The sequence below is a fragment of the Bubalus bubalis genome, chromosome 4 (genome assembly GCF_019923935.1).
Source record: "Bubalus bubalis isolate 160015118507 breed Murrah chromosome 4, NDDB_SH_1, whole genome shotgun sequence".
NCBI lineage: Eukaryota > Metazoa > Chordata > Mammalia > Artiodactyla > Bovidae > Bubalus > Bubalus bubalis.
The window spans coordinates 21,551,680-21,578,790 of record NC_059160.1 but is presented as its reverse complement, the minus strand read 5'-3'; the positions used below and the strand labels follow the sequence as shown (position 1 = coordinate 21,578,790).

At 41.1% G+C, this 27,111-nt stretch overlaps 1 long non-coding RNA gene across 1 annotated transcript in view; it reads right to left on the bottom strand.

Moving 5' to 3' along the window:
• Positions 1-1,445: 1,445 nt before the first annotated feature.
• LOC112584493 overlaps positions 1,446-27,111 on the bottom strand; it is a 40,443-nt gene continuing 14,777 nt past the window's right edge. The window contains exons 3-4 of the long non-coding RNA XR_003108699.3: positions 2,354-2,536; positions 1,446-2,262 (exon numbers count right to left, since the gene is read on the bottom strand). This is a non-coding gene — a long non-coding RNA (uncharacterized LOC112584493). The remainder of the gene's footprint in view (positions 2,263-2,353; positions 2,537-27,111) is intronic.

The window sequence follows — 27,111 nt, the reverse complement described above, 5'->3', positions numbered from 1 at the left end:
ACAGAAAATTCACTGTTATCAGGACCCACTCTGGTTTTGCTTCCGCTGTGGCTTCCCTGCTTCTACCATGGGCTGCTTAGAGTTCAAAATCCATTTCTTTGTACTGTCACAGATTGTAAATACTCAAAAGCTGGTGACTTAGAGAGGTGAGAGGAGCCACATTCATGATCTGAACCAAGAAAGGGAGTAGATGCTATCAGATGCTCCATTTTCATGGCAAACAAATAATATGACTCAGACTGGTTTGGGTGCAGCCTGCATACATCAGACAGGAGGAGATGGACTGCTGACTTGGCAAAGGACTTGTAAATAAAAGCTGACTTCGATTTGGCACTTATAATTACACCTGAGCCATAGCTTGCATGTAGATTGTCTCTTAGAAAGAAAGAAGAAACAAACAAACAAAAAAAGCAAGGAAGAAGACAAGCAGACAAATTTTTTTTTTTCCTTAATAGGATAGGCTCAGACATTCAGTTTCCTTCTAGACTTTATTTTAAATTGGGACTTCTCGTGCAGAAAACATTCATGAGAACAGTACAATAGAAAATGCTATAATTATCTGGAATTTCATAATCATTGTTTCACAGATTCCATAATAAGCATTGATTCCAACACTGAACTAAGATTTTAAATAATGAGAGGAGAAACAATCCCTCTGGCCAAACCTCCAAGTCATATCGAGAGCATCACAGGTGTTTGTTTGTATGTAGTACAGAAAGACTATGTTGAGTAATGCAAGAGAGGGAAACTTTTTTCTCTACCCTCCCTAGGTTCATTGGCTGCCCACTTCTCCAATCAAACTGATAAGAAATAGATTAATAAGAGAACAACAAAAAAACCCAGACTTCATTATGTATAGATGCAATGAGTTTCCAAAGAAATGAAAGCTCAAGGAAGTGGCCGGCTGATTGAGGCTTATATACCATCTTAGGGTAAACAAAGAAAAGGGGATTTTGAGCTTCTGGATGGAGGAGGCAAGTTGTAGAAAGGGGAGGAGAGGAAAGCCTGGTAAACGTGGGTTATGAGGTTTTCCTGTAAAGCAGATAAGAGGCTTCCAGGTGGTGAATTGTCTTAGGGAGTAGCTCTCTTGCTGCTCTGACCCCTTTCTAAGTGGAGACTTCTTTTATAAATGTAAATCTCCATTACAAAAGGGGAAATTTTTACTCTGTTTCTGGGCAGTTGGGGGAAGTAAAGAGCTTTCCCTGCATCTTGTTGTTCAGTCGTTCTGTCGTGTCCAACACTTTGCCACCCCATGGGCTGCAGCACGCCAGTCTTCCCTGTCCGTCACTGTCTCACGGAGCTTGCTCAAACTCATGTCCATTGAATCCGTGATGCCTTCCAACCATCTCATCCTCTTGTCCCCTTCTCCTCTTGCCCTCAATCTTTCCCAACATAAGGGTCTTTTCCAATGAGTCAGCTCTCCACATCAGGTGGCCAAAGTACTTACTGGAGCTTCAGCTTCAGCATCAGTCTTTCCAATGAATATTCAGGGTTGATTTCCTTTAGGACTGACTGGTTTGATCCCCTTGCTGTCCAAGGGACTCTCAAGAGTCTCCTGCATCTGCTGGTTTTCAATTGCATTTAGCTGAAAATAATCCATATGCCAAAGAGGCACATTTTGGGATGGCACATTCTGGAAAGCTTTAGTCCAAATGGTTAACCATATTATTTTCTTTTTTAAGCTATAAAGTTCCCTGAGGACAGGGAAGATAATATGTATGAATGTACTATAGCACATAGCAAACGTGCTTTGCTAGAGGTTTAAAGCACTGTAGAAGCCAAGGAAATGCAGTTTTCTGCTGTCTGAGAGGCTTTAGGCTTTCTGAAGAAGGTGACATTTGAAGAATGGGTAGGATTTGTATCTTTGCTGAGTGGAGAGAAAATGACAAGAACAGAAACAGGAAAGTTCAGAAAATATTTCGCTGGTGGGTGAGTGATCATCTTTGGTTGAAGGGTATGTTAGGAGAGATGAAGCAAAAGAGAAAGCAAATGCAGAATCGTAGCATGTTGAGTCTGTTTGAGCAGCTTTGTTTTTATTCTGAGTCCTAGGAAGCCACTGAGGGTTAAGGAAAAGAAGAACTTTTTTTCTAGAAAGTTATTTGACAGAAATTGGAGGATGTTTAGAGGAGGTGAGACTGGAGTCTGGGTTAAGGAAACCTAGGACCTGAGTTCGGTGAAGAAAATGAGGTGGTGAAGAGGTAGAACCCACATGGTTTGGTAACTGGTGAAATGCTTTCCTATGTGTTCACGGGAAGGAGAAGCCTGTGGTGAAAAGAAAATATTTAAATTGGGATTTTGTAAATGACAAAAGCCCAACTTGGTTCATCTAAAAAGTTAAAAAGGGGGAGCTTACCTGGTGGTCCTGTGGCTAAGACTCTGAGCTCCTGACGCGTGGGGCCTGGGTTTGATTCCTGATCAGGGAACTAGATCCCACATGCTCAGCTAAAAGGTCCTGCAACTGAGGGTTCACATGCTGCGACTACAGATCATACATGCTGTAAGGAAGATCATATGTCCCGCACATCACAACTAAGACCTGGAACAGCAAAACGATAAATATTTTTTTTTTAAAGGGAGAGAATTAGGGGAAGAAATGAATGAGATAACCTGTGGGAGCATTGCTTGTTTTATATATATATAAAAATAACTGAGTATTCTTGCCTGGAGAATACCATGGACAGAGGAGCCTGGCAGGCTACAGTCCATGGAGTCACAAGAGTCAGACACGACTTAGTGACTAAACCACTACCATATGTAACTAAGTCACTTTGCTGTACAGCAGAAATTAAACACAACGTGTAAGACAACTATATGCCAATGAAACTTTTTTAAAAAGATGGGAAACCAGGATTTTAGTTATAACCACCACGCTCTCCCCATCCTGCCTCTTTTCCATCACACATACAAACCCTATGCTCCAGTTTTGTAACCATAAATAAATCACTTAATCTCTTTTTTAAAATATAAATTAATTAATTTTGATTGGCGGCTAACTACTTTACAATATTGTAGTGGTTTTGCCATACATTGACATGAATCAGCCACGGGTGTACATATGTTCCCCATCCTGAACCCCCCCTCCCACCTCCCTCCCCATCCCATCCCTCTGGGTCATCCCAGTGCACCAGCCCCGAGCATCCTGTGTCATGCATCGAACCTGGACTGGCGATTCGTTTCACATATGATAATATACATGTTTCAATGCCATTCTCCGAAATCATCCCACCCTCTCCCTCTCCCACAGAGTCCAAAAGACTGTTCTATACATCAGTGTCTCTTTTGCTGTCTCGCATATAGGGTTAGCGTTGCCATCTTTCTTCACTTAATCTCTAATTAAATGAAAGTGATAATATCTCAATGACCCCAAGGGTGGGGACTATATGGAGGGTTTCTTGAGTTTCCTTCTGCTGTAATTACGATCATTATCACAGAATGGATGCTGTCATTCATTCATGGGACCCAAAGAGCCTTCCATCTGGTCTCAGGGAGACAGGAAACATACAATTATGATTTAACACAAAAATGCTGTAAGTGGAGGTGGATGAGATACACAGAGGACATAGAAGGGCCAGGATTCCCACACCAGTCCAGGGAAGTTAGGGAACTTCCTTAGGGGAAGTAACACTCAAGTTGAGCCTTAAGGGAGTTCCCACGCCAGCAAAGAGAACAGGGGTTCCAGGGAGGGAGAACAGAGCATGTTTTAAAAAGGAGATGCGTCTTGAGGCAGAACTGAAAGTAAGTTCCTATGAGTGGGATGCAGCGAACAAGATATGAAGTAGTGAAAATCTGGGACTAGACAAATGGTCAGATATTATTCAAGATAACCACTGAGCACTCAGTGATGGAAGGGCAGTATTCCAGATGCTGGTTGATTAGGAGTTAGAAGATCTGAGGGAATTACTTGAAAAGGCTTCAACCTAGAGTCAGAAGGGACAGTAACAAAGCTATTGAGACAATCCAGGGAAGACATAATAAAAGTCTATTAAAGACTATGGCTGTGGGGAAAGAGAAGTCAGAATCAACTCTTAGCTTACTGGATGAGACATAAGGAGAAGAGAAAAATTAAGGGTCACTTTCAACTTTCTGGCTTTGGGAAACTGGGTGGATGATGGTGGTGTTTACTGAGGTAGGAGGTTGGTGGAGACATGTGAAGTTGTAGCACTCACATCTTTTATCCTGCTTTTGCTTTATAGATGCAACATCACTCCTAATATTTTGGAAGATCCTGAAGTACTTTTGTTTGTTTTCCACTTGTGTCTCATTCTCTTGCCTTCTCCACAGAGTTTGCAATCTGTGATTGAGAGTGTTTTTCCAGGCAGATGGACTCCTCCATTGACTGTGGTCTTGCTGTCGGTGTTCTAGGCTGCAGCTAACTTCTGAGTATCGCTCACCTCTCTTCATTCACCTCCTGACTTTCAGAACTGTGTTGGAATCTCTACTCCTATGCTTCTCTCCCATTTTCTTTGTTGAATGGGGTTGGTGGAGAGTGTCCACACATTTTTATTTCTTTACTATGATTTTAATATAGTTTTTGGAAAAAAGAATAAATGGATATGCTCAATCTACATTTTAAACCAGAAGTTCTTGAAATTGATCTTTAATATGATGTACTTAGGGCTTCCCTGGTGGCTCAGATGGTAAAGAATCCACCAGAAATACAGAAGACCTGGATTTGATCCCTGGGTTGGGAAGATTCCCTGGAGAGGAGAATGACAACCCACTCCAATATTCTTGCCTGGAGAATTCCATGGACAGAGGAGCCTGGTGGGCTACAGTCCATAGGATCACAAAGAGTCAGACACCACTAAGCCACACACACACACACACACACACACAGACACACACACAAATGATGTATCTAAGGTAGCTATGGTACATCGAGGTCGAGGTTTATAGTAGGTGATTAGCTGTGTGTATGAACTTGGAATTCAGGAGACGAACCTAAATTACAGGTGAAGATCAGGAGTTACTGGTATAGAAATGATGGGTGTGGATGAGAGTGCCTTCGGAGAATGAGCAGAATGGGAAGAGAACAGGAATTAAGCCTACAGCTGGGAACCATCGCTATTTAAAATAACTGTTTTCAGGATATAATATTCTTTTAGAGTTAGGGAGAGTAATATTAACTTAGAACTTTCCCCTATGAATAGAAAGGACTCATATGGACTCCTTGAGTTCAGGAAAGTTGCATTTAATATATAATAAAGGTGTGAAAGCAACAGCAAAATGATTAGGTGTAACAAAGTTGAACAGGGTGAGGATAGGAGTTCCTGAGATGGGAGAGATAATCAAGGGTGTCATTGTCTCCACATGATGCTATCAGACTTTTTTGGTTCTAAGCCCATTTTTATGAGTCTACTGAGTGATGGCTCCCATGATCTGCTCTAGTATTTTTTTTTCTTCTGCTGAGAACATGACTCTGACTCAAGTACCATTGTTCAATGAGAAATACCCTGATAGTTTTCACACATTCAGTAAATATTTATTGAGGCCTTAATGTGTTCCAGACTCTGGGTGAGGTGTTGGGGATATGAAAATATATAACATGACATTCTTGCCCTCAAAGAACTCACAGCTATTCATAAAACATCCCTCACACTCCAACTCACTGTGTTGACTGACACTGTTTTATTAGCAAAGATCCTGTCATTAGCTTTTAGGGAAAAATAGGTAGATATGGAAGGTCTTATTCTGGTGTCCAGCATGGCTGTTTTGTGTAGCTGGTTAGGCAAAGGGTGAGGATTTTTTTACTCTATGTCAGGAGTGATAGGCAGTCTTCACCCTAAACCAGTACAGCACAAGGCCTGGTGCACAGTGGGTTCTCACTACACATTAGTCTGTGCTGTGCTGAGCTAAGTAGCTCATCATGTCTGACTCTTTGTGACCCTGTGGGCTGTAGCCCACCAGGCTCCTCTGACCATGGGGATTCTCCAGGAAAGAATACTGGAGTGGGCTGCCATGCCCTCCTCCAGGGGATCTTCCCGACCCAGGGATCAAACCCAGGTCTCCTGCATTGCAGGTGGATTCTTAACTGTTGTCTGAGCCACCAGAGAAGCCCAAGAATACTGGAGTGGGTAGCCTATCTCTTCTTCAGGGGATCTTCCCCACCCAGGAATTGAACTGGGGTCTTCTGCACAGCAGGCAGATTCTTTACAAGCTGAGCTATCAGGGAGACCCCGCATATTACTTTATTTAATCCTTATCTTTATTACTTCAAATTACTAGTAAGTAACTATTCTAAAAACGCACAAGCCACACATCACGGTAATGTATTTTGGAGAGGGCCAATGGAAGAAATGTTTTTTAAGAGTAAAACTTAAAGTAAGCATAGCTGGCGAATGAGTGAGTCCTTGGTTAAAAACAACAACAGAACCGTAATCAGAGAATGATTACTGCCTTCCTTATAAATCTCAGGGTTTGCTTGTTTTTTTAAACCCATGATTTTTTAAAAAGTCTCTGAAAGATAGGGATATATTAGTTAAGTAGAGAATGGCAACCCACTCCAGTATTCTTGCCTGAAGAATTCCATGGACCGAGGAGGCTGGCAGGCTATAGTCCATGGGATTGCAGAGTCTGACACGACTGAACGACTATCACCTAAGAATGCAGATAGGCATGTGTATACCTGTGGCGGATTCATGTTGATGTATGGCAAAACCAATACAATATTGTAAAGTAATTAACCTCCAGTTAAAATAAATAAATTTATATTAAAAAAAAAGAATGCAGGTAGGCAGAAGGGTGGATAGAGAATGAATCCAGTCTGGTGCTTTATTATCACTATTGCTAAAACTAATTAAATCTGTAATTGACACGACAGTAGTCATAAGACGGGAATAGGATCACTTCCAATGATGACCTTTCTCTAGTTTTTTTTGTTTTTGTTGTTGTTTAGTCGCTCAGCCGTGTCCAAATCTTTTGCAATCCTGTGGACTGTAGCCCACCAGGCTCCTCTGTTTATGGGATTTCCCAAGCAAGAATACATTTCCTTCTCCAGGGGATCTTCCTGACCCAAGGATTGAACTTGTGTCTCCTGCTTGGCAGGCGGATTCTTTACCACTGAGTTTAGGGGAATTTTAAAATTGTATATGTGGGAAAAGAAACAATTGATTAATTGATTCATTCAATCTACAGATACAGCCAAGCATGTGCCAGGCACGGTGATAGGTGCTGGGAACACACAAATGAACTCAGTGCTCTTCCTTTTAGGGAGCGACGGGCTGATGACTAAATGAAATCCCACCAGGAAAGTCACAGAGTGGAGTAATGTACGCTGCAGAGTGTGCCAGGGAGCTGTCGGCCTCGCTTTGCAGCCTGTGTTTACTCCAGTTATCTGGTGCTGCCACCTGCTGGACATTTGCTTTTTCACAGCGTTTAACCCTAGGTATGGACGGAGAAACCAGAAATTCCTTGGTGAAGGTCCGTCCCCCTTTTCAGCTTCGCACCCTGGGACCTCGGCGTTTTCCTTGAGGACGAAACCCTCCCTTTTCCGCTCCACCAGCCCCATGGGAACAGGAGCCCTAACTTCCCCGGAACCTCCGACTCCTCTCTTGCAGGCATGCTGAGTCACCTGCCCATTTGCCCAGGGCAATTGCCTCATTTCTCTCCCTCCCACAGTTTTGCTGCCGAGCTTCTGTTTTGGAGGTTTTGTCCTGCTTTGGCCTTTTTCCCGCTCTTATGAGAGAGCTTCTTGCCAGGACACTGGGAGTGTGAGCCTGAGTTGCTTAACATGGGCAGCAAAGGCCTTTGCAGCAAACACTTCCACCCAGTTTTGAACTTACTCTCACTTCTGTATGAGGAGGGCAGTGTCCTGTGTGGGCTAGTTTACTTACTTCCTCATGAATCGTCTGGTTCAGGTCCTCTCGGCTGCTTCAGAATGCGGAGCAGAAGATAGGGTTCAGAGGCTGAGGCATTAAATAGGTCATTTGTTTTGCGTTATCCGTTCTCGGAGGGAGTTGAACACCTTCAGGGATGGTTTCATCATGGAAGAGGAGCCTAGTACTGAGTCCACCAGTGATTGCAAGGCCTCTTCTTATCTGGCCCCGCTTCAAGCCAAGGATTTCCTAAGAATTGCTAATATTTTGTCCAGAAAACATTTACTTACTCGGTTATTAGGGGCTTCCCCAGTGGCTCAGCGATAAAGAACCTGTCTGCCAACACAGGAGATTCAGGTTTGATCCCTGGGTGGGCAAAATCCCCTGGAGGATAAAATAGCAACCCACTCCTGTATTCTTGCCTGGGAAATTCCATGGACAGAACTTGGTGGGATACTGTTCGTGGGGTCGCAGAGTCAGACGTGACTGAGCACAAATGCACTGGTTATTAGACTATTTGGTTGCACAAAATCATGTGTAGGGGAGACCCCCTTCTTCTGTCTCATGTCATCACACCAAAAATATTCTGAGTAAGTAGGTAAGAATTACTGTTGGAATATGGAAACGTATTTGTCTAAGAAATGCATTTTTACTTTATGCCTTTAACCCTAAATTAAATCATGAAGTGGAAAATATACTTATTTCTATCTGGTAGACTCCCACCCCCAAAACCTCCAATATAGGAAGCTGGGTTTACTCTTGATGACTTTGAGACTGAAGAACATATTCTGATCTCAGTGGTGTGTACTATGTGGAGGAGGGCCAGAGGCAGACACCATGTTGAAGAAATTAATCGTCAAATCTCTTTCCTAATACACTGTTTATTTATTTATTTATTTTTTCTTTTGCCCTTTAGCTTGACAGAACATTCTATCACCTCTTCTCCCAATTCTGATCTTTTCTCCGGCTTTAGTTCATGTTTTCCTTTTCTCTCCTTCCTTGCTAAAATTACTGGCAGTTACGGGCCCTCTTCCAAAATCCCTTATGATTATACAGTGGAAGTGAGAAATAGATTCAAGGGACCAGATCTGATAGACAGAGTGCCTGATGAACTATGGACGGAGGTTCGTGACATTGTACAGGAGACAGGGATCAAGACCATCCCCATGGAAAAGAAATGCAAAAAAGCAAAATGGCTGTCTGGGGAGGCCTTACAAATAGCTGTATAAAGAAGGGAAGCAAAAAGCAAAGGAGAAAAGGAAGGATATACCCATTTGAATGCAGAGTTACAAAGAATAGCAAGGAGAGATAAGAAAGCCTTCCTCAGCGATCAATGCAAAGAAATAGAGGAAAACAACAGAATGGGAAAGACTAGAGATCTCTTCAAGAAAATTAGAAATACCAAGGGAACATTTCATGCAAAGATGGGCTCGATAAAGGACAGAAATGGTATGGACCTAACCGAAGCAGAAGATATTAAGAAGAGGTGGCAAGAATATACAGAAGAACTGTACAAAAAAGATCTTCACGACCCAGATAATCATTATGGTGTGATCACTCACATAGAGCCAGACATCCTGGAATGTGAAGTCAAGAGGGCCTTAGAAAGCATCACTATGAACAAAGATAGTGGAGGTGATGGAATTCCAGTGGAGCTATTTCAGATCCTGAAAGACGATGCTGTGAAAGTGCTGCATTCAATATGCCAGCAAATTTGGAAAACTCAGCAGTGGCCACAGGACTGGAAAAGGTCAGTTTTCATTCCAATCCCAAAGAAAGGCAATGCCAAAGAATGCTCAAACTACTGCACAACTGCACTCATCTCACATGCTAGTGATGTAATGCTTTAAATTCTCCAAGCCAGGCTTTAACAATACATGAACCGTGAACTTCCTGATGTTCAAGCTGCTTTTAGAAAAGGCAGAGGAACCAGAGATCAAATTGCCAACATCCGCTGGATCATCAAAAAAGCAAGAGAGTTCCAGAAAAATATCTATTTCTGCTTTATTGACTATGCCAAAGCCTTTGACTGTGTGGATCACAAGAAACTGTGGAAAATTCTGAAAGAGATGGGCATACCAGACCATCTGACCTGCCTCTTGAGAAACCTGCATGCAGGTCAGGAAGCAACAGTCAGAACTGGACAAGGAACAACAGACTGGTTCCAAATAGGAAAAGGAGTACGTCAAGGCTGTATATTGTCACCCTGCTTATTTAACTTCTATGCAGAGTACATCATGAGAAACGCTGGACTGGAAGAAACACAAGCTGGAATCAAGATTGCCGGGAAAAAATATCAATAAGCTCAGATATGCAGATGACACCACCCTTATGGCAGAAAGTGAAGAGGAACTAAAAAGCCTCTTTATGAAGGTGAAAGAGGAGAGTGAAAAAGTTGGCTTGAAGCTCAACATTCAGAAAACGAAGATCATGGCATCTGGTCCCATCACTTCATGGGAAATAGATGGGGAAACAGTGGAAACAGTGTCAGATTTTACTTTGGGGGGCTCCAAAATCACTGCAGATGGTGACTGCAGCCATGAAATTAAAAGACGCTTACTCCTTGGAAGGAAAGTTATGACCAACCTAGACAGCATATTAAAAAGCAGAGACATTATTTTGCCAACAAAGGTCTGTCTAGTCAAGGCTATAATTTTTCCAGTGGTCATGTATGGATGTGAGAGTTGGACTATAAAGAAAGCTGAGCATGGAAGAATTGATGCTTTTGAACTGTGTTGTTGGAGAAGACTCTTGCCAGTCCCTTGGACTGCAAGGAGATCCAACCAGTCCATCCTAAAGGAGATGTTCATTGGAAGGACTGATGTTGAAGCTGAAACTCCAGTACTTTGGCCACCTGATGCAAAGAGTTGACTCATTTGAAAAGACCCTGACGCTGGGAGGGATTGAGGGTAGGAGGAGAAGGGCACGACAGAGGATGAGATGGTTGGATGGCATCACAGACTCGATGGACATGGGTTTGGGTGAACTCCGGGAGTTGGTGATGGACAGGGAGGCCTGGCATGCTGTGGTTCATGGGGTGGCAAAGAGTTGGACAAGACTGAGCGACTGAACTGAACTGAACAGGCCATCTTTAACAGCCCAGAACCCTCCACTCCTGAACTGTTCTTAGATGTGGCCCATCCAACCCTGCCCCCTTCCTTCATCCCATTTCTGAAGATGAAGTGATTTTCATGAAAAAAGCTTGTGTGCTACTTGGCATGGGTTCCAGGTGCCCCCATGAACAGGGAGGAAATAAGTTAGGTCAACCTGGCTCATTATCACAGAAATGCAAATCAAAAGTACAATGAGGCATCACCTCACACCGGTCAGAGTGGCCACCATTAAAAAAAAAAAAAAAAAGTACAATGAATGCTGAAGAGGGTGTGGAGAAAAAGGAACCTCCCTGCACTGTTGGTGGGGATGTAAATCGGTATAGCCACTAAGAACAGTATGAAGGCTCCTTAAAAAGCTAAAAAATAGACCTATTATATAATCCAGCAATCCCATTCCTGAGCATATGCCCAGAGAAAACCATAATTCAAAAAGATGTATGCACCCCAATGCTTATTGCAGCACCATTTACAATGCCAGGACAGCAGAAGCAACCCAGATGTCCATCAACAGCATAATGGATAAAGAAGATGTAGTGTACGTGTGTTCATTTGCTAAGTTGTGTCCTAGTCTTTGCCATCCCATGGACTGTAGCCTGCCAGGCTCCTCTGTCCATGGAATTTTCCAGGCAAGAATACTGGAGTGGGTTACCATTTCCTACTCCAGGGGATGTTCCCAATCCAGGGATCAAACCCACATCTTTTACATCTCCTGCATTGTCAGGCAGATTTTTTTTTTTTTAACCACTGTGCCACCTGGGAACCTCCAAAGAAGATGTGGTATGTATATACAAAGAAATAGTACTCAGCCACAAAAAAGAACAAATAATGCCATTTGCAGCAACATGGATGGACATACAGATTGTCATACTGAGAGAAGTAAGTCAGACACAAAAAGATGAACATCGTATTGTTTATATATGGAATCTAAAAAAAGGGTACAAATGAACTTACTTACAAAACAGAAGTAAAGTTACAGATGTAGAAAACAAACTTATGGTTACAGGGGGTGAGGGGAGGAGGGATAAATTGGGAGACTGGGAGTGACATGTACAGACTGTGCTGTGCTTAGTCGTGTCCAACACTTTGTGACCCCATGGACTGTAGCCTGTCAGGCTCCTCTGTCCTTGGGATTCTCCAGACAAGAATACTGGAGTGGGTTGCCATGCCCTCCTCCAGGGGATCAAACCCTAACCCAGGGATCAAACCCATGTCTCCTGCATTGCAGGTGGATTCTTTACTGTCTGAGCCACCAGAGAAGCCCAAGAATACTGGAGTGGGTAGCCTATCTCTTCTCCAGGGGATCTTCCTGACCCAGGAATCGAACTGGGGTCTCTTGCATTGCAGGTAGATTCTTTACCCACTGAGCTACCAGGGAAGTTCCATATACACTCTACTATATATAAAACAGATAACTAATAAGGACCTACTTAGTGTATAGCACAGGGAACTCTACTCAATACTCTGTAATGAACTATATGGGAAAAGAATCTAAAAAAAGAGTGGACATATGGATATGTATAACTGATTACTTTAGTGTATACCTGAAAATAACACAACATTGTAAATCAACTATGCTCCAATAAAAATTTTTTAAAAAGATCAAAGAAGTTAAGTCAGAGGAAAGGAGGGCTGGAGATGGAAGGTGGTTAATGTGGGACCAGGAAGACCTGGGACAGAGGGTGCGGAGAGAATGGGGGAGGAGAGAAGCTCGCAGGTGAGGGGGTGTTAGCTGGGCAAGGGGGGGTCAGCTCCCCAAACGCAAAGCAGCCCTTAAAGTAGGACTCAGAAGCAGTTAACATCAAACCTTCATTCTTCAGTATATTCTCCAATGTGAATGGTTTATTTTAAGAATCCCCCACACCGTTTCACCATAGTTTATTGCAGAGTTAAGAGAAGACAGACAAGAGAGAAGTGAAAATCTAATTTTTCAAAATCATATTCATTTCTTAAACAGAAGCTTTTGAGGGGATCATTTGAAACTGTTAAGCTGAGGGATTTTTTTTCCTTCTCATATCCATTTTTCCCACATTTCTATTTTATTACTTGAAACATATTACAAAATCAGAGCCTTCTCTCTGTTTCAAGTCAAACAATACTGAAGTGCATAAAAAATGAGTGCTCTTTCCTCCTTACAACACCACCCATAAAAGAGCCAATGGCTACACTTGGGGGTCTCTTTTACATTTTTATAATAGCATATATAAGACCTCTCTCTCTTTGGCTAACACAAATGAGATAATATACTCACACTGCAACTTTTTTCATTTAATAACATATTAATATTTCAACATAATATTTCAGGAAATAGATACACAGTTCTTTATCCACCCATCCTCTACTGATACATATTGATGCTATTTCCAGGGTTTTGGCACCTCAAATATTGTCAAAATAAAGACTTTTTACACATGCCTTTGAATCCCGGCTCTTTTACTTCTAAAGGACGGATTCTTTCTTTCTTTATGGCTGTGTTGGGTCTTTGCTGCGGTGCACAGGCTCTATGATGCTACATGCAGGCTTTCTCTAGTTGTGGCCCATGGGTTCAACAGTTGCAGCTCGCAGTCTCTAGAGTGCGGGCTCAGCAGTTGTGGCACATGGGCTTAGTGGCCCCATGGCATGTGGGACCCTAGTTCCTGGACCAGGGATTGAATGAACCCATGTCCCCTGCATTGACAGGTGGATTCTTAACCACTGGGCCACCAGAGAAGTCCCTAAAGGATAGATTCTTAAAACTGGGGTTGCTGGGTCAAAGGGTCTGTGCATTTTTAATTTTAGTGGCTACTGCCAAGTAACTTTCCTGAGTAATTTGGGAGTACAAACTTTGTACTATCAGAAGATGGCTTTATTAAAAATTTAATGATTTCTCTATTTGTATCCTGACAACTTAATTTACAATCAGTTAAAAACTCAGTTTCCTATGGGTAATTCAAATGCACCCTCCAACCCTACTGCTGTAGTTCTTTTACTCCTGGCAGGCCTCTATTTGGGGGATGTTTGTAGCATCGGGGCGGGTGTTTGTAGCATCAGGGCGGGTGTGTGAGTCTGCACGACGGGTATCTCTGTCTGTGCTGACATCTGTAACTCATGCCTTCCAGGCTTGAGTGTTACTTTCTGCTCCTGCTGAGTGGTGCCACGGCTCCCAGTTGTTCCATCTATATTCTGTCTTCCTCTTCCTAGTCCGGCATCCTGTTTAACCCCTGCCTTCTCAGGGAGCCTGGCAATTGCAGCTCCTGCTCCTGCATCATGCCCAGTGGATGTAGGAGAATCTGGGAGAACTCCATGGCCCCTGATGCCCCTATCCTGACCACTACTGGTCCTTCTGCTGCTCAGGAAAACTCAGGCTGCTCTCTGAGGTTTACAGTCATTTAGGTTGTCTGTGCAGCCTTGCAGTGTTTCTGTTTGCTCTGGAATGCCTCAAACTGATTTAAGCTTATTCTGCTTTTCTGCAAAGACTTGACCTTGGAGGAAGGATTCGAACAGCCTGAGGCCCCACAAATGAGCCCTCAGCACATCCCCCACAATCCTCACTTTCCTGTCTGCTGATCAAGCTCTTATCTCCTTCAGACTCTTCTGACATCGCAGCCTCCTCTCTGTGGTTATGGTATAGATATCACGTTCTTGATCCTCCAGGCATTGACTCTGGATATTTAAAGCCAGACTTTGGGAATTAAAAAAAAAAAAACACCTCCATTTTTTCTCTCAATTACAGTTCCTGTAATTTAGAACATGGCTTTTAAGAACTTTTTGTCTGCTATAGACTTTACAAATTACTTTCAGGAGCTTAACTGTTTAGGATTTAATTGTTCTCTCTGTAACATCTCTGTATCTGTATCTCTAAAAATCCTAACATTCCTTGAATGGTGGGGGAAAAAGAGATAAGTAAAAGGAATTAAAAAAAAAACCCACATAGTTAAGTATCAAAATATTAACCTACTACAAGAACAAATATATTCAATGCACAGTTAATTATGTGAGGTGATGAAAGAATTTTGCATGCTAAGTGGCTTCAGTCGTGTCCTACTCTGTGCAACCCTAGGGACTGTAGCCCGCCAGACACCTCTGTCCATGGGATTCTCCAGTCAAGAATACTGGAGTGGGTTGCCAGGCCCTCCTTCAGGGGATCTTCCCAACACAGGGTTTGAACCTGTGTCTCTTACATCTTCTGCATTGGCAGGCAGGTTTTTTACCACCTGGGAAGCCCCTGATACGACAACTTGAATTCACAAAAATGGCATTTTGGGAGAGGGATTTGACTGGAAGAAAATGCTTAAATTGTCCTGGAAGGGAGGACTGGGCTCCTAAACTGGCCATGCTATAAAAAATATTGGTGTCCAAACTAGCACATATAAGACAAAGGGAGGACTTTATACCAGTGAAGGCGCAGGGAAGTTAATGAGAAGAGGAGATGGAAGGAGACAGAAGGCAAGACAGATGGCAAGATGACAGAATGTGACATTCTCTGACTTCTAAGTCTCCAGTTTAATTCCACTAAGTTGTAAAAAAAATATTTAGTCTAAGTGGACATGGTGAGCGGCTGAACTCTGCATCACCCAGGGTGGTGCAGGGAAAACAAAACCAATACAAACAGATGGTGTCCAGTTATTGGCACAAGCAAAGCCTGGTCCACACATCACCCTCACTGTTAAGTCAGTAACTGACTGGCCCTTCCCTGTTGTTTAGTATTAAATATCTTCCCTCTCCAGTCTCACCTTTCTTTGCCCATGGAGGTGTCATGTTTTCATAACTTCATGGAAGAGATCTGCCTTTATTCCTTGGCATCAAATGAGCCTCAAAGAGCCATACACATCCATAAACCTGATTCTGGGATCGCTCAAAAGCAAAACCAAATCAAACCCTCTTAATATACCTCCAAGAGTCATTTTTTTTTTTTTTTTCATTTTCACTACTGGCCTCAGCAAGCAAAGAGAGGTTATATATGTGTTTGACTTAACCTTATGCCTGATACTTTCATACACACACATACATGCACATGTGTATTTGATAAATGCAGTAGAATGCATAATACACAAAGGGACTTATCTATGAAGTCTGAACTGAAACAGACCCACAGACATAGAGCACAGACTTGGATTGTCAAGGCAGTGGGGGAGGAACAGACTGGGAGTTTGGGATTAGCAGATATATGCTGTTATATATAGTGCAGATAAACATCAAGGTCCTACTGTAGAGCACAGGGAGCTATCTTCAATATCCTGTGGTAAACCATAATGGAAAAGAATAGGAAAAAGAATGTTTATGTATGTATAACTGAATCATTTTGCTCTACCTTAGAAAATAACATAGCATTGTAAATCAACTATAGTTCAATAAAATAAAATTAAAGAAAAAACATTTTCTGTTTCAGAGGACACTAGCAAGAAAGTGAAAAAACTCCACATTATGGGAGAACATATTTACAAATCTAATAAGAAAGTTGTAACCAAAGTATATAAAAACCTCAAAACTTAGTAATAAAAGGCAAATAATCCAAGTAAAAATGAGCAAAGTTTGAATAGATATTTCTTCAAAGATATACAAATCACCAATAAGTACAGAAAAAGAGCTCAGTATCATCAAGGAAATGAAAATAAAAAACATAATGAGGTATTACTCACACACCCCTAGGATAACTGTATTATCAAAAGATGCTTAATAACAAGTGTTGGGGAGGATGTAGAGACGTTGGAACCCTCATACATTGCTGGTTGGAATGTAAAATGGTGCAGTTGTTTTAGAAAACTGTTTGGCTGTACCTTGAAAAATTAAATATATAGTTATCATATGACCAGAAATTCCAATCCTGGGTATGTACCCAAGAGAGTTGAAAACACATGTTCACACACAAACTTGATGCAAATGTTCATAGCAGCGTTACACATGATTTTTTTCAAGCCCCAAAGTGGAAACAACCTCAAAATTCATCAACTGATAAATGGATAAGCAAAATGTGATATATGCATGCAGTGAATTTCCTCTTTCACTCAAAAGATATTTTATGGAACTTACTTAAATTTTAAAGTCAATTTCTCTTGCTTTATGCTGAGAGAACATGTTGTGATCTGTTCAACGTATAATTTCTCCAAACTATCTTCTGGCAAAATATTAAATGATTATAAATACTTCAGGCACACTAAAAAAGAAGGCATACTATTTTGGAGCAAACATAATTTTGTAAGCATTGATTAAATCAAACATGCTAATTATATTACTCAGCTCTCTTAATATTTATGTATTGCTTATTTTACCTGAAATGTCCCAGTGCATTTGTGCTTCTGTGATTTTCCTCTTGTGTTTCTATTGTGTTTTGCTCTGTATATAACTATCTAGTGTTTATGAATAAAATTACATGACATATCATGGTGCACTTTTATCAAAATGGTTGTTTTGAACTTATTTATTATTTTTCACCTTAGGTTGTATTTTGCCCAAGATTAATCCTTGTTTTAAATTTAATTTCTTGGTATATCCTTGTATATCTTTTTGCTTTCAAAGTTTTTAGTCATTTTGGTTTGAGTACATTTTATAAACAGCATGATTGTATGTGCATGGGTGTGTGTGCATAGGTGTGTGTGTTTAGCCAGTTTGAGAACAAAGTGTTTTTTAATAAGGAAGTTTAAGAAATTGAACCCATTTTCATTATTATTAATATACATGTTGTGATACTAAGTTATATATATATATATGTTCTGTCTTTATTTTTCATTGTCTTCTGTTTCACAGTTGACAGACTATGTGTTGTTTATTTCTTCAATAACTTTCAAAATTGTTTACAACATTTTTCAATTTTTTGACTGAATAAATAACAGAAAAATGGGTACATTTAAGCACAAACATAAAACCATATGTATATTAAAAAATCAAAAACAAATTAAAGGACAAACAACAAATGGGAAAATATTTGCAGCAAACCATAGACATCTGCAATATAGAAGTCATGAAAAGTGTGTATAATAGTCAAAATTGCATTTAGCAACAAGAAACGGAAAAACCTACTACAATGGCTTAACAAATAAAAGAACTGTTTCATTCAGGTAGAAAAGATGTCCCTGGACTGGCGATTCATGCAGGATACAGGAAGCTTGGGGCTGATGCACTGGGATGACCCAGAGGGATGGTATGGGGAGGGAGGTGGGAGGGGGGTTCAGGATGGGGAACACGTGTACACCCGTGGCAGATGCATGTTGATATATGGCAAAACCAATACAATATTGTAAAGTAAAAAATAAATTAATTAATTAAAAAAAAAAAAGATGTCCCATGGGACTCAGTCCAGGGCTGATACGTTGGCTCCAAACATCACCAATGTCCAAGGCATAAGCCTTTGGCTCATACATCTTAGCATATGGCTTTTATCTTTCTGTTTTTCATAATGACTACCACATCTCACAGCAGTTCAAGGAGGCAGAATTTGGAGAAAGAACTAGAAGACTTATTTCTCACATCAACAAGGGAAAGTGGAAATCAAAATTTAGCTTCTGCCCCAAACATAGTAGAGTCAAGTAAGGGAAGAATCATGATGCAAATGAAAGTTGGGTCGACCAAAACAGAGTGTCAGCCATCCAGACACGGGAAACAGAAAATGCATATGTGAGAAATTAAAAGATATAAAAAAACCCCTCATAGTAATTAAAGCAATTTATGAAAAGCTGTTTGGCAGTATTCACAAAGTTCTTTACCCTCTGACCTGTCAGTTTTTATTCTAGGACTCAACCCTAAGCAAATAACTTTAAACAGAAAGGTTATCTTCTAGGCGGTTTACCACAGAGCTCTGTCTGTTTCTTGGTTCAGTGGATGCAACCTAAATATTTGTCTATGCCAGTTAGCTTCTTGTAGGTTGCAAGGAGCAGCTTCATCTTCAGGTTGTCTCAGTTGATGGTTTGTAGTATAGGAACATACGCAAAGCAGAGAAAGAACAGCAAGATCTCGTCAGCCACAGGGCTGAGGAGCAAGACACAGAGGTCTTGATGAGCACTAAAAAAGCTCTTCTGATAAGAAGCGGCTCTATCCATCCTGTCGTCTTGTCTGTAGCTCTGCATGCAATGCCCTGACATCATGATGATTCAGCTGCTCTCTGCTTCCACTTCTCTTTCCACTGCTGTTTAACTGAGTTTCTAGACCCACTGTTAGTTCTCTACAACCCTGTCCACCTCACTGGTGTCTACTTACTCTTGCTGCTTGGTCTCCTGACAGGTTTCTGGTCCTTGGGCACTCTGATTCAGGGCTAACTGTAGCCAGCTTAATAAAGAGATCGAAATTAAATACAGACCACAGCAAACTGCTTACAAAAGAGTTTGTTCTTACAAAAGTATTAATGCTTTTGAAGGTACTACTCAGAGTTTAGGCTACTGTGTTAGGATCTTTTAATAATTTTAGTTTCAAGTTTTTAAAGAAGCAAGTATCAAAAACCAATCTCTGCATACCGAAGAAACCAAAGCACAAAGATGAGTTTATTGTACTGTTTTTGACTTTCAAGTTAGGAAACTTAAGGCTATGGGAGAAATTCTGAGTTGCTCACAGACCAGGATTTTTATGGGATAAATACGGAAGTTATTTGGCTTTTTCAGCTTGTTGGTTGCCTAGAGGTCTCTGTTTTTATTTGGGTCAGGGGAAGAGGGAAGTCCTGAGATAGCATTTGGGGCTTGGCTGCTGTCCTCTGCTGATTTCTGAGAAGAGCTGTGAATTCCTGTAAGGTTAGGTTAAATTTCCTTTATGCGCCTGCACTGACTATCTTCATTTTGCTCCTGATATGAGTGACTCCATTTTAGTTGGATTCTACACAAGTTATGCTGATTATAGAGCATTTGAGTGAGTGAAAGTTGCTCAGTCGTGTCCAACTCTTTGCAAACCCATGGACTGTAGCCCACTAGGCTCTTCTATCCTTGGGATTTTCCAGACAAGAATACTGGAGTGGGTTGCCATTTCCTTCTGCAATAGAGCACTTGGGCATATAGAAAAATATACAACAGAATAAAATGACCCATAGCCCCACAATCCAAAGACAACTATTACTGATAACTTGGTGTTTCTCTTCAGGTCCTTTTACCTGGAATACTTTTTTTCCCTACCCCTCGCCAACATAATCTAAGGGGGGAAAATTCTGTGTTTTGAGTAATCAAATATCAGAGTATTTATGGCCAAGCAAATAAAAAAAAATTGGACTAACTATACATTTTCTATAATGTGCAGCATGTGGGAACAAATATGGCCCAAAATGGGATGCCTAATGCTGTTATTCTTTTTCCATTCAGAGCACAACCTTGGGGACTTCCCTGCTGGCTCAGTGGTAAAGAATCCGCCTGCCAATGCAGAGACTCAGTTGGATCCCTGATTCAGGAAGATTCCCACATACCGTGCAACAACTAAGCCCCTACACCACAACTATTAAGCCTGTGCTCTAGAGCCCGGAAGCCCCAACTACTGAAGTCCATGTGCCCTCGAGCCTGTGCTCTACAACAAGAGAAGCCACCACAAAGAGAAGACCGCGCACTGCAACTAAAGAGTAGCCCCCATTGGCTACAACTAGAGTAAAGCCTGACAGCCACAACAACCTAGCACAGCCAAAATAAAAATAAACAAATAAAATTATATATATAAAAAAACAACCTTGGGGACTTCTCCAGTGGTCCAGTGGTTAAGAATCCACCTTCCAATGCAGGGAAAGAGAGTTTGATCACTGGTTGGGGAGCTAAGATCCCACATGCTGCAGAACAACTAAGCACACAGAATCTAGAGCCACAACTAGAGAAAACCTGCATGCTGCAACAAAGACCCAGTGAAGCAAAAAGAAGAAAAGATACTAAACTTTATTAAGAAAAAAAAATAGTACAACCTCAGGCATTCAGGGCCATCCATTTGTAATTGTTTTCACATAGACTGACCTGAACCCCACCTTTGCATTGCATATGAAAACAAAGTTTGCCAGGCGAATTCATAAGGTAAATAAGATGACTCAGGACATGTGTGACCTAGTAAGGGCTCTTAAGGACTTTTAAACACTTTAACAGCACTCTCAAGTGTTTATATACTTATTAGTTACTAGTATTCAATGACTCTCATCTGCTCTTTAAAGTCTGTCAAGTAAAACAATAAATACTGAATGAGGAAAAGAGGTTTACATTCTGAGACATGCTTCTTAATCTAAACTCAAAGCATGCCACCTATTTTCTTCACTTTTCTTTTTTTTTAAATTTTATTTTATTTTTAAACTTTACATAATTGTATTAGTCACTTTTCTTAATGGTCCCAATAGTGTCTACAGTTACTATGTAAATATTTGTTTAGTGAAAAGAAGCCTTTGGATAGTGGAAGTCACGTGGATGGAGAACGTAATTAAAGGTTTAATTAATTTTTACTATTTTAAATATTTAATATTTATTTGGCTGCACTGGGACCTGGTTGCGAAACTCGGGATCTTTTTCTTGGGGCGCACAGACTCTCTATTTGTGGCTGGCAGGCTCAGTTGCTTCAGGGCATGTGGGAACTTAAGTCTCTGACCAAGAATCTGGCTGAATCTCAGCATTACAAGGCGGATTCTTAACCACTGAACCAGCAGGGAAGTTCTGAAGGTTTAATTCTTTTGTTGGCTCCTATAAGAAGCATTCTCTGACTTCCAACAAAGACTTACATTCCCTGACCATATTTCTCATGATACATCACAACCTATTATTTTGGTTTCTCTGTATTTCTTAGTGATTCTAGCTCTATTATTACCATGTTTTCACCTCCAATGTTTTCTCAGTGAATGTTGATTGGTTGAGTGAATGCAAGATACACTGTTTAATGGATACAGTAGATTTGTTTTAGATTTGTAAATGTTAAGTCCCTAGTCTTTCATTCTCACATTTCTTAGGGTCCGCTGTTCTGCTGTGGTGAGATGATGATTTAACTAATGATTATCTAAAGTCGCAATGTTGGGTGAAGCAAGACATGAAAAGTGCCTTGTCAGGAAGCTGAAACAGTTCTCAAGAAAAACCATAGGGGAAGATCTGTGTGTGTATGGATAAGCTCCGCCACCTAAAGACTGTGTACAGGCACGAAATGAAACCACATTGTATCAACATTTTGGGGCAGAAATAAATTCATTTGACCACAATTAAGCTAATCTATCTTAAAAGATTCTGTAAGACAGACTTATTTTTAATTAGAATATTTTTCAATCTTTTTCATTCTTTCCAAGTGATTAAGTCTTTATTAAGAGTATAAGTTTTTAACAATATAATTTTAACATCAGGATCTAACATCTGATTTCTTTTTCCCCTTAAATCCTCAGTACATTTGAAACTTCTTATTTGTCATTTTTCACAATTATCAGTCAGTAGAGCAAAGGATGGAGAAGGCAGTGGCAACCCACTCCAGTACTCTTGCCTGGAAAATCCCATGGATGGAGGGGCCTGGTGGGCTGCAGTCCATGGGGTTGCAAAGAGTCAGACACGACTGACTGACTTCATTTTCACTTTTCACTTTCATGCATCGGAGAAGGAAATGGCAACCCACTCCAGTGTTCTTGCCTGGAGAATCACAGGGACGGGGGAGCCTGGTGGACTGCCGTCTATGGGGTTGCACAGAGTTGGACACGACTGAAGTGACTTAGCAGCAGCAGCAGCAAAGAGTAAATGAATAAACATTTGAGGGGTCAGAGCCATTTTCTTATTTATATGGTACCACTTTTATCTCCTATCTTAATACATTTCTCATAAAGGTGCATGGTAATTTAATTGAACCAAAAAATTATCTCAATTATTTTCAGGAAATCACTATATCAGAGAGAAAATGGATCCTCTATCTGCTTCATGTTTTAATGCATTCTGAGATACTACAGATATTTAATTCCTCTCTTTTTAGACAAAAACTGATTATTTGAGATAATTTCATAGTGAAAAATGAATAAAATGAGGTGCTATGAGAGAGATACCCTGGGTTCTAAGAACTTTCTTGACATTGACTCTCTGTGTGACCCTGGGGTAAAGCACTTAACCCCTCTGACCTCATTTCTTAATCTGTTAAAGTATTGGAATTAATTGACATTTATCATTTCTTCTAGATCAGTCAGTTCAGTTCAGTTTAGCCGCTCAGTCGTGTCCGACTCTTTGTGACCCCATGAATTGCAGCACGCCAGGCCTCCTTGGCTATCACCAACTCCTGGAGTTCACCCAAACTCATGTGCATTGAGTCAGTGATGCCATACAGCCATATCCTCTGTCGTCCCCTTCTCCTCCTGCCCCCAATCCCTCCCAGCATCAGGGTCTTTTCCAATTAGTCAACTCTTTGCATGAGGTGGCCAAAGTATTGGAGTTTCACCATCAGCATCAGTCCTTCCAATAAACACCCAGGACCAGTCTCCTTTAGGATGGACTGGTTGGATCTCCTTGCAGTCCAAGGGACTCTCAAGAGTCTTCTCCAGCACCACAGTTCAAAAGCATCAGTTCTTTGGTGCTCAGCTTTCTTTACAGTCCAACTTTCACATCCATACATGACCACAGGAAAAACCATGGCCTTGACTAAATGGACCTTTGTTGGCAAAATAATATCTCTGCTTTTTAATATGCTATCTAGATTGGTCATAACTTTCCTTCCAAGGAATAAGCATCTTTTAATTTCATGGCTGCAATTACCATCTGCAGTGATTTTGGAGCCCCCCAAGATAAAGTCTGACACTGTTTCCCCATCTATTTCCCATGAAGTGATGGGACCAGATGCCATGATCTTCGTTTTCTGAATGTTGACCTTTAAGTCAACTTTTTCACTCTCCTCTTTCACTTTCACCAAGAGGCTTTTTAGTTCCTCTTTCATAAGAGTTCCTCTGCCATAAGGGTGGTGTCATCTGCATATCAGGTTATTGATATTTCTCCCGGCAATCTTGATTCCAGCTTGTGCTTCTTCCAGCCCAGCGTTTCTCATGATGTACTCTGCATATAAGTTAAGTAAGCAGGGTGACAGTATACAGCCTTGATGTACTCCTTTTCCTATTTGGAACCAGTCTGTTCCATGTCCAGTTCTAACTGTTGCTTCCTGACCTGCATATAGGTTTCTTAAGAGGCAGGTCAGGTGCTCTGGTATTCCTATCTCTTTCAGAATTTTCCACAGTTAATTGTGTTCCACACAGTCAAAGGCTTTGGCATAGTCAATAAAGCAGAAGTTGATGTTTTTCTGGAACTCTCTTGCTTTTTTGATGATCCAGTGGATGTTGGCAATTTGATCTCTGGTTCCTCTGCCTTTTCTAAAAGCAGCTTGAACGTATGAAGTTCACCGTTCAGGTATTACTGAAGCCTGGCTTGGAGAATTTTGAGCATTACTTTACTAGTGTGTGAAATGGGTGCAATTGTGCGGCAGTTTGAGCGTTCTTTGGCATTGCCTTTCTTTGGGATTGAAATGAAAACTGACCTTTTCTAGTCCTGTGGCCACTGCTGAGTTTTCCCAATTTGCTGGCATATTGAGTGCAGCACTTTCACAGCATCATCTTTCAGGATTTGAAATAGCTCAACTAGAATTCCGTCACTTCTGCTAGCTTTGTTCATAGTGATGCTTTCTAAGGCCCACTTGACTTCACATTCCAGAATGTCTGGCTCTAGGTGAGTGATCACACTATTGTGATTATCTGGGTCATGAAGATCTTCTAGATCATTTTCTTTAATTCATCTTTGCTCTTCTTACTTATCTTATGGAAGTGTTATTCTTGTCTACTTCCAAGCTCAACTACTATTTTTTTCAAGAAATACCCCTGAGTTCTCTGGTTCTTTTGCCTATGAAACTTTCTCAGAGAAATGTTAACCAAATCACTCCTTTGCCCTGTAGTATCATCTGTAAAAATACTGGAATGGTAGATCATCTTCAGGTTTCTCACAGAGCTGACAATTTCAGCAAGTAAATTTTGTTCTTACTTCCCCAAGAAAGGAGACGTTATCTGGCAATAAGATTTCAACTTCCTGTTTCTGAACTCATATATTTAGCTGCACCAACTTAATCTCTGGAGTTAAACCTCTAACTTGTTTAGTTGCTGTGTCTGACCCTGTGATCTCAGGGACTGTAGCCTGCCAGGCTCCTCTGTCCATGAGATTTCCTAGGATAGAGAATACTAGAGTGGGTTGCCATTTCCTTTTCCAGGGGATCTTCCAGATCCAGGGTCAGGACCTGAGTCTCCTGCACAGGCAGGGAGATTCTTTCCTACTGAGCCACCAGGGATGACCCAAACCTCTAACTGTGTTCCACCAAATTAAATAGATGAATATAACTGGAAAGGAAAGGCATACAATTGGCATGCAATCCAAGAAACCCTCAGAGGATGGCAAAAAAGCAGCAAACACAAAGCTAGACATTAGGACTCCAGCTAATTCTAAGACTCTGTCCCCCAATGTCTTATGAAAAATCACACCCTTGGGGACACTCTCCAAATTTAAATAAAATACAGTAATTGAGGAATGATTGCAGATAAATTATGTCAGTGAGCACATATTAATTGTTTTTGTCCTATAAAAGCATTTGGTCCTATAAAACCCTCCAGCTGCATGCTACTAGAACAGAAATGGCTATTCAGCATACAAATTAACAAAAAATTATATGGTTGACTTGCTTTAAGTTCTCCTTTTGTAAACCGCTACTAGAGCTCTAAATTAAGTAGATGTAAATGCTGTCAGATTTAGCAAAGCCACTTGTAGCTCAAAACAGAGAAACCACCCATCAAATTCTCAGTTTTAAATAGTTGATTTATTATTCCACTGATTTCTGTGTCTAGACTTTGCATGATGTTTTGATTTAGATTAAATAATCTATCAATCATTTAGATGAAAATAATTAAAAAAAGGTTGCTAAGATCATGAAAATAATAGCTCTGCTTTTTCTTAAGAACTCAAAATCACCATCACCAAATCACAGGATTCCAGAGTTGAAGGGAACATATAAGAACAATTTACTGGGACTTCTCTGGTGGTTCAGTGGCTAAGACGTCATGTTTTCAATGCATGGGGCCTGGGTTCGATCTCTGGTCAGGGAACTAGACCCCATGTGCTGCAATTAAAAGTTCGTACACTACAACTAAAGATCCTGCATGCTGCAATGGAGATCCGGGGCAGCCAAATAAAGAAATATTTAAAAAGAGAGAACAATTTACTGTCACTTCTTTGTTAATTTAGTGTCACTTCTTCGTCAACTCCAGACTACTTTAGTGACTTATTCAAACGCAGTGAACTACCTTATCAATCAAAGTGAACCTGCCGAAGGAGAGATGGGAGACCTTCTAGAATGCAGTGAGTCAAATTGTCCTGGAGGAACAAAATGCATGGTAATTTGATGGGGGTGTACATAGCTCTCTCCAGGTAAAGAGACAGTGGAAAACACTCTCAGGTGAGGCACTGGAAGATGTGAAAAAGAGTGAGGGGCTCCTGAGTCTGGTCATAAAGATGGACTGGGCAAAGGGTCTCCAGCTCTACTATAAAGTCAAGAGCATGGAGGAGCATGGAGTTATCACAGGTACAGGTGAACAGTTAATACATAGATGGAGAATCAATGATCAAGTGGGGCCACGAGTAAATGACACTGGTCAGTTTTAATTTAATTTAATTTTTTGGATTCTCTAGTATTTGGAAACTCTTCTTCCATTTGGGTGTTTCGGTCCATCTAGTCAAGGCTATGGTTTTTCCTGTGGTCATGTATGGATGTGAGAGTTGGACTGTGAAGAAGGCTGAGTGCCGAAGAATTGATGCTTTTGAACTGTGGTGTTGGAGAGGACTCTTGAGAGTCCCTTGGACTGCAAGGAGATCCAACCAGTCCATTCTGAAGGAGATTGGCCCTGGGATTTCTTTGGAAGGAATGATGCTAAAGCTGAAACTCCAGTACTTTGGCCACCTCATGCGAAGAGTTGACTCATTGGAAAAGACTCTGATGCTGGGAGGGATTGGGGGCAGGAGGAGAAGGGGATGAAAGAGGATGGGAAGGCTGGATGGCATCACTGACTCAATGGACGTGAGTCTGAGTGAAATCCGGGAGTAGGTGATGGACAGGGAGGCCTGGCGTGCTGCGATTCATGGGGTCGCAAAGAGTCGGACACGACTGAGAGACTGAACTGAACTGAACTGAATCTTGGTCTCCAGAAGCTGGAAAGTCTAATTAACTTTCTTTCCCAGTCTTGTGTCAGGATGTGGATGCATGCTCTATTTTGTATTTTTTTTTTTTTTTGGAAAATAGATCTCTTT